Source organism: Bactrocera latifrons, unplaced genomic scaffold (assembly GCF_001853355.1).
Source record: "Bactrocera latifrons isolate USDA-ARS-PBARC rearing strain unplaced genomic scaffold, ASM185335v1 scaffold_74, whole genome shotgun sequence".
NCBI classification, from domain to species: Eukaryota; Metazoa; Arthropoda; class Insecta; order Diptera; family Tephritidae; genus Bactrocera; species Bactrocera latifrons.
In genome coordinates, this window is record NW_017537423.1 from 857,363 (window position 1) to 866,485 (window position 9,123).

At 31.4% G+C, this 9,123-nt stretch overlaps 1 protein-coding gene across 1 annotated transcript in view; it reads right to left on the minus strand.

Moving 5' to 3' along the window:
- The window catches only part of LOC108976255 (calcitonin gene-related peptide type 1 receptor), a gene marked incomplete in the record, with an annotated part of 342,301 nt that overhangs the window by 141,801 nt on the left and 191,377 nt on the right, over nucleotides 1-9,123 (minus strand).

Genomic DNA, 9,123 nt, shown 5'->3' on the forward strand with positions numbered 1-9,123 from the left:
TTATTTAATTACAAAAAAAATTAATTAAATTTTTCTACAATTAAAAATTCCTTAGTTTAAAAAAAATTATATTATGAAATGTTTAACAATTCACAAAAATGTCTATACCATACCAATTTTTGCATTTCACGCCTTTTCTAAAAATAAAAGTCAATACCTTGACCCATGCAACCATTGCCATTTGCGAAGTCCAGCAGCATCAATGTCAACCAGAAATCCAATATTTACAAAAAAAGCCTATTGCTATGCAATGACTTTTCACTAAGCCCAACGAAAAGTAGGTAACAAACGCAATTGTGCTTAGCATTAGTGCTGTAAGGCGTGCACACATTGAAACAAGCGCCTACGAACACTGCCTCGTATATCCTGTGCGACATTTCAATTTAAAAACGCCATTGAGCGTGAGAAGGACGTGCAGAAAAAGGGCAGAAAAAATTGCAATAAAAACTCTGAGGTATATATGTACGTATGTAGGCGTTACAATAGCAAAAAAAAAAAAAAAAAAAAAAAAAAAAAAAAAAAAAAAAAAAAAAAAAAAAAAAAAAAAAAAAAAAAAAAAAAAAAAAAAACACGAAAAAATATGCACACTAGCAGCTTAGGTATAGTTTTATTCGCTTTATATGCACGCCCATTAAAAAGAGCGGCCCACCATCTAGACTTGCCGAACAAATAGTCTTTTGTGAGCGATTAAATTTTTTTTTTTTTGCAGCAAGTATTGGCATATGTGTGTATATTATGTGAAACTGCGGCAAGGGTCCTTTTGCAAATAAATGACGGCTCACACATCCAGAGGCGGAGCGACATATATGCAAAACGCATACACACGTATGAACAAATGCCAATGGGTAATTCACACATACACATGCAAGCACACACACTCAAGACTCCACTTGAGGGTCACTTGCAATTTTTTCCCGCTCACTTTGCCAGCACGAGCCAGTGAAAGAAAACCTGCCTGCAAATATGTTTGCATTTCTTTTGTTACGTTTTTCAACTTTTTTGCATGCGCAACGCCCTTTTCTTGCCCTCAACCATCAAAGAGCTTACACTGCTGGCCATTAAATGTGATATGTTGCAGATTTTCTGAAGATTTATCGCACTTGAGTGGGCATGTGCTTGAGGCTGGCGCGCTTACTGCAGCAAAACTAAGCAAAAAATACAGCAAGCAGAAAATGTAGTAAGTGAGCATAGCCTTAGGCGCGAGAATACACACACACACGCATAGGCGTGCATAAATTACAATATTGAAAGCTATTGTAAATAACTCAGAAATCCAATCACAAGCGATTTTGCCAGCAATTTCATTTATTAAAGTCACTTACAAATCGTTATTTATGGATAGTGCATACATTGCGGCGCAATTTCAGCAAACAAGCACACAAATCACCACAATATTGCCGTAAGCCGTAATTTTTAGTTAGTAATAAGTGCTTTGTGTGCAAACTAATTTCATGTGCGGCGTTGTTGCTGATTTTAACTGACTTAAGTGTTACCTACTTTCAGGCGCACACAATTCCAGCTGCTCGTTTTGCGTCGCTTATGCGCTTAAGCAACGCCGAAGACATCAAAAAACATTGCGTAATTTATTTTGCATAACATTTAAGTTAAATCTCCAACATAAGCGTATTCAAATTTGTTGAGAACGAAAGCAAAAAATAAAAACAAACACAGCGAATACGTTTTGGTGTCTTTCTTAGCTAACACAACACATCTGTCAATCGTGCGCCTTCAAGTAGGCTACATCAAGGCACTCAGCTAACCGAAAGCATAAAATAAGCAACAACAGTCACTCATCATTAGGCGCTCTGCCTATCTACTTAATTATAAATGATGTTATTTACTTTTTTTTCTGTCTTTAACACTCACACCGCTTCTTATTAAACATTTTCAATTAGTGGCGTGCACTCACACTCTCTGCGCAGCAAAGAAAAATGCTGCTTTCATTTGTTTTGGCACAAATTTGCTTTTATCTCACAAATTCATCATTTATGAATTAAATTCATAAGATAAAATGTAACAAATATATATACACACATACATTCATACATATTCACATAAACATTCAGCACATTAGCATACAAACTTCATTTATGTGTGTGTTCTACTTTTTCAGGAAAATGAAATATAAAATACGAATTCGTCTTAAATGCAAGATTGTTAAGCATGAGCCTTGAAACGTGTCGCTGAAGGCTTTTTAGCTGCTAATGTAAATAAATAGAGTGGGCATACATACTAAACATAGTATATTCCCGATAGACCGGACAGCAATGCTGCAATAGACATACGAAAAATATTAGTTGCAAATAAGGAAAAAACCATAAGTAGAAATATTGTAGAATTATTAAACTATAAAACAATAATTAATGTTTTCTGCATGAAAAACATGCTAAAACATTCATTATTTACCACAAACAAAAAAAAAAAAAAAAAAAAAAAAACGAATAATTTAAAAAAAAAAAAAATATTCAAAACATTTTCTTTTACTACTTTCATATTATATATTATTTTATTTCATGAATAAAACTAATTACAAATTTAAAGGCCGAAAATAATTTGCATTTTAAAATATTCTTAAAAAAATTGAATTTCTAAACAATCGATTTCTACAGAAAAAGTTTCAATTTTTTCCAAATTTCTGGACTAGGGTAAAATTTAGATCAGAGGAATGTCGCGTGCTAAATTTGGTTGATATCGGTCCGCCGTGTTTCGAGATATGTCACTGAACTCCTCCTAAACGGCTGGACCGATTTTGATGAAATTTTTTGTGTGCGTTTAAGAGAATGCGAGAATGGTTTAGATTCCCAGTTTGGTCCACTGCAAATGTTTTTTATATTGATTTTTCCTTTATAAGTAAATGTTAATTTTGGATTTTAAACACGCACTCTCAAATTTTATATATTCTATATATTAGGTATAGGGGGGCTAAGGTAGTTATATCCTCGATACAATTCATTTGTGACTCATGTCACACTGCTATCACGAAAGGATGCTTTCTGAATTTCAACCACATGTCTCACATAGGCAAAAAATTGCATCCAGATATATCAAATCATTCTTGATTTGTATACTGAATAGTGAATACATTACATAACACCTAAATCAGAAGAATGTCACGGCCTCAATTTGGTAGAAATCGATCGGGCGTGTCTCGAGACGTGTGATTTCATGATAAAGTGGGCGGGGTCATGCCCATCATCCAATTTTGACCCACAGCAGCGCAGTGCGTCTGATGTATCAGATTATCTAAGTTAATGTAAAATATTTGAAGGCACATACAGACTAGGAATTTATTTATTATTACAAAAAAAATCTATCTCAAATAATTTTTCACTATGTTTGTGTATGTGATTCTATTCTTTCTTTTATAGTTAGCATATAGTATGTATATATTCATATATATATTTATTTACTATTTATTTTAAGCTTCTATTAAAAATTAGTTACAAATTCATACAAATCTGCTTTTAAGCTGTTTTTTCCCCCACAGAAAATTCCTTTTAAATACTAAAACACCCACGACACACGCGACACCCACCAGTTTAACCCATAATGGACGTCACTTCGTCACAGCCAATAATCGCTTTAAGTCGCTGGCAATTAAAGAGGCATTTACAAAAAACAACAACAAAGCATTTTATGGCGTCACAATACAGCGCAAAATGAGAAATTAATACACAAACAAAAAATATCAAACAAATTGCAAATACATAAAATGTAAGCCCGCTGGCTAATTACATTGCGGCCAGGCGCACAGGCACAGTGGGCCCTCCGGACGAAATGGTGCGCTTTAAATAAACAATTTTTCAATTATATAAATGTACTAAGAACCTTCGGCATGTCCGATGAGCGGGCAGTGAGTTCGAAATTTGTAGCCGCTTCAAAATTTCTGGCCGTACTTTCACCAGCAAGCGGTCCAGTACACACACACAGATAAACATAAACTCATAAGTATGCATGTATACATGTTGACTTTCGCTACGGGCTCACGGGCTCACAAATCTGCGCTTTTTTCGTGTATTTGAACATTTTTCTTTCGTTTTCGACAACTGCTTCTGAATTGAGCTGTCAGTCGGGTTTCAACATCCGGTAGCCACGCATTGTGGCGCTGCGGCCAAGTTTTGAGTATTTAGTGGACTGTTAAAGTATTTAGTGGTGTTAGTGCTTTCGCTATTGGTTGAGTTGAGAGGATTATAAATTTTCAAAATACATACAAAATCCGTAAAGAAAATAATAAAAAAGATATATAAATTTATTAAATGTGAGCAAAATATTGAAATTTTTTAAACTTCGAAAATTTTCGATATACTTTTTAATTTATTTTTGAGGCGAAAATATTTGCCTATAAAGATAATGTTGCCGTAATGATCAAAAATTTGATTTGAAATTTTTCGAATATTATCCGATTGAAGGCTTAAGTTACATTGCAAATCAAAAATTAATTAATGTTATTGAAACTGAAACAAAAAACTTTGGCTTTTGAAACTTCGAATATTCTCAAAAATTTTCGAATATTTTTAAATTAAGTGAATTTTGGAACATTGAAAACTTTCGTATATATTCGAAATGTTTTTGAAATTATTTTCGAGGCGGAAATATTTTTCGAAAATAAAAATGTTGCCGTAATAACCGGTTTATACGACTGAAATTTTTCGGCTTCAATCGTGCGACTTCGATTACATTGAAAACCAAAAATTATTACGTGTTATTGAAAAAATATTCGATTTAAAATGGATTCCATGTAAAAATAATGCCAAATAATAAGTATTAAGTGGTTTTTAAAACTTCGAAAATTTTCGAAATAATTTTGAAATCATTTTCGAAGCGAAAATATTATTATATTAAATGTATATTACTTTTTGTATGTTTATTTAATTTAAATTGTACTATTTTTGAATTTAAATTCAAATGTATTTGAACTTATTCTTTTATGAAAATTTTTTGAAATACATTTTTTATATTTCACAAAATTATTTTTTAATTTTTCTTATATTTAAAAGTATTATGGATAATATTATTCTGAAATTTTCTTATTTTATTTTAATTATTTTATATTTTTATAAATATAAGTAAATAATAAGCAGTAAGTCCTGACAGCTAGTGCTTCTTACTCTGTAAGGTTATTATGATCTAATAAATAAAATAATAAGTAAATAAATAAATTCTTGTTTTCCAATATCTGCAATAGTAATTGAAAATACTCGTCATGCTGTTGCTGCTTTAACCTTCGTTAAAAGTTTCTCCAACTCAATCTATTCACACATCATTTCACTTGTTGAACCATCATTTTTGCCTGCCATTAAATTGTTGTTGCCTCGTTACAATTTTATTTCCCCGCACTTTGACGCGTTTCACAATTTTTTCTTCGCCTAACGACTGTAATTTCAATTTGTGTAAATTGAATTTACTTCCTCAAAATGTTTATGCCACTCAAGCATATGGCAGCAAGAGTCACTACGCACACATACACACACAAATACGCACGCGCCGAGTTTTCGATTTTCGAAAAAGAAGCCGAGGGTTGTTTGGCACTTGTGTATGCTAAATAGCGGCTACCGTTAAGGTGCCCACAATGACTGGCATTAAAATGTCTATCTTGCGAGTCAGCAACCACCACACCGCTGCCCGCACTTGTACACTCAAACACACTGCCACTGTGTCTGTTGCTAAAGTGATTTTTCTTATTTTTGTATGTGATTCGTGCTTATAATTCAGTGGGAGTGTGAAGCGTTTTTGCTACTTTTTTGCAGGAGCTTATGTAATCTACAGTTGCCATAGGCCGTGTAGCGTTGCTTAGCGCTGGCGCAGTCGGGTTGGGCGGACAGCGGTGTGGGTGCGCCTTTGAAATATTGAAATGTTACTTTTAAAAACTTTATAATTAAATATTTGTAAATGCATCAACATGTTTGTGTGTTACTGACTAAACATTTAATGAATCTGTGAGTATCCGTTTACAATTAAAATAATTACAATTTTTTGTAGTGAGCAATTTGAGCCGAAATCATATTGAAGTAATATTCGCATTTATTTAGTTAATCAGGGGAGTAATACACATAAGTTATGTAAGTAAATTATTAGAGATTTGGGGGAAATTTATTGTCGGCAATCGAAAGTAATTAGTTTTGACTTATGTTATTTTTATAGGAAAGGAATTTTAAGTATGCTACATTACATATTTTTAGAAGGTTAACCCAACAGTTTTTAATTTTCAATGGAATTGAGGTTATTCAGTAAATGATACATGTACATTTTTATTTTTAATTGAAATCTTATAAAAAAAAAACAGGACAAGTGTAAATTCATATTTTTTTCAATAAGATTTTAAATAATTTTTTAAACTACTTTTTTCGATTTTTATTTTAAGTTTTGAAAAAAAAAATATTTCAGATATTAAGTGTTTTAAAATTGTCAAAATTTTTAAAGACATTTTTTTTAATGCGGATTTCAAAAAAATTAATTTAATTAAAAAAACATTATGGATAAATATATGTATGTACATACATGCATATATTTTCAAATATTTTTGAAATACTTTTCTTAGCACATTTTTTCGAAATCTCGATTTGTTTTGTTTTTTAAATTAAAAAAAAATGTATTTAAAATTTTGAAAAAAAATTTTATATATTTTTCTTTTAAATTGAAAATTTCTTAAATATATGAATAAGCTATTAATACAACAAAGTTTGAAAAAATTGCTTGTACATATGTATACATTTCTTCCAATATACTTTAGCACATTTTTTCGAAATCTCGATTTATTTTATGAATTGATTTTATTTGTTTTGAAATTTTGAATTTTATTTGTTTTGATATCATTAAATTTTTAAAATTAAATTTTTTTTTTGTTTTTTGATAAAACGCCAGAATCCGTTGTAATCAAATTGGAAATTTTTTTTTTTAATAAACGTGCCTTCAACCTTGGTTATCCTTAGTCAGTGGAACAATTTCAGATTTCAAAATAAAAATATTGTTTTATTTTTGAGTTACTGTCATAGCTCAATTATTATGAGCTTGTCATATTTACAAGAACTTTTAAGAGAAAAAATACGCACTTTTTCAGGAATTAATTAAATAAATTGATTATTTAAACACAGCTGACAAAATTTTAGACAGCCTTATTAGCATTAGCGCTTGATTTCATACATTTTTGTGTCTGCTTTACACTTGTCAGCACTCTGTCATGCCAGACCAATACTTATGACAAAGTATTTTTAATGAATATATTTACAAAATGAACATATTTTTATGCCAATTAGATAAAAGTGGTTTTTGTCACTTGTTAGCAGCCTGTCATGTCTGCCCTTTAGCAATAAGTCGCTATTGTAATACACACTGTGTAAAATTTAATATATTTCTGTCCAAATTAAAACCCAAATCTTACGGCTTTTTGGTAACTCGCACTTAGCAAAGTATTCTGGCAACCAGAAGCGACTTTTTTCAGAACTGTCTATCAAATTTTAGTTTAATTGATTTCACTAACAAACCGACAGCAGTATATTTGTTGCTGGCATAGGTATAATGTTAGGCTTGCATATGTGTGTAGGGAGATTACACACATGCGCACATAATGATGAGCAGACACACATACATATGTAAATCGAGCCACACACGCACACGAAGCCGTCAGCGAGTGCTTTAAGCAGCTAATTGCAGCTCAGCCTGATGCTGACAAACATGCAGCGCTACTGTCTGTGAAGTTGGCGTTTGGTATGAGTGTATGTGTGCATGTGTGTCTGCCAACTAATGGCTTCGCTCATGCTCAACTATAATTCAATGGCAAATGGAAAACGCTAATTAGCCAACAACTGACATGGTGATGCAAACAGCCAACAACAACAGACATAACTATAGCAGCAACAACAAAAGTTACAAATGTGACAACAAAAACAAATATAATCATGCCAACAACAACAACAAGTATACTCTTATCAACAACAACCACAACAAGATTACTCATGCCAACAACAACAACAAATACATTCATATCAAAAACAACAGCAAATACTAACACCGCAGTTACAACAAGTACTATCATGGCAACAACAACAAATATAATCATGCCAACAACTACAACAAATACTAGCACAGCAGTAACAACATGGCAACAACAACCACAAGCACAATAATAGCAACAACATTATAATCATGGCAGTAACAACAACAGCAGTATACTGTACGCATGGCCACCACAACTCCATCGTATAGATTTGAAAATATTTACATATCTAAGCCTATTAGTGGCGCTTAGTTGTTGGGCGGCTCGGTTGGGCTCTGTGGTGATAAATCAAGCGCTCGGCAAAGCCACTTGTTGGCAGACAAACGCTTAGCAGCTTCTATTACGCAGTTCTATTGATGCTGTGTAAGAGTGGGGGAAGAGCGGGGGGAGAGAGGCGAGAGTTTGCTGGCTTATTAGCCTGACTGTGAGAAAGTATGAATTGAATGTCAGTGATAAAATGTTTGAAGAATTGCGCTAATTATCGACTTTCTGGCGGTGAGGCGGACACAGACAGAGGTAAAGCGTGCTTTAGTTGTATTTTGTTGCTTTTTTTACTCATTAGAGAGTACTAGTAAGTAAAAAAAAAAAAATATTCAATAATTATATACGAAAAAACTCTTTAGAACCTTTTTTTAATTGTTATATAACGAGTTGCTACATAATATATATTTGAAAAATATACAATAAAAAGAAGAATTGATCTAAATTCAATGGAAATTATAAAAGAAAAAATTTTTAAGCCTAATTTAATTTTTAAAATCTTTAAAATAAACTACTTTGGTTTTTAATTCTAAAATCTGAAATTAATTAAAATATTATGTTATTGAAATATTATACTTAGTTTTTTTCGAATTTTTCGAAATTTTATGATAAAAACTCATAGAATTACGAAGTATTAAAGCAAAATAAATTTTTATAACAACAAAAGTTTAAAAATTTAATATTTTTTTGCATATGAAATAACCAATATTCATAAAAAATTGTAAACTTTAATAGTTATAACATAAAAAAAATTTATAACCAAAAAAGTTAAAAAAGAAAATTATGCCAACAAAAAGTTACACAAAAAAGTATAAAAAACACTTTTTTGAAGATTTAAAAATTTTCAATTAAAATGTTTGCGGATTAAG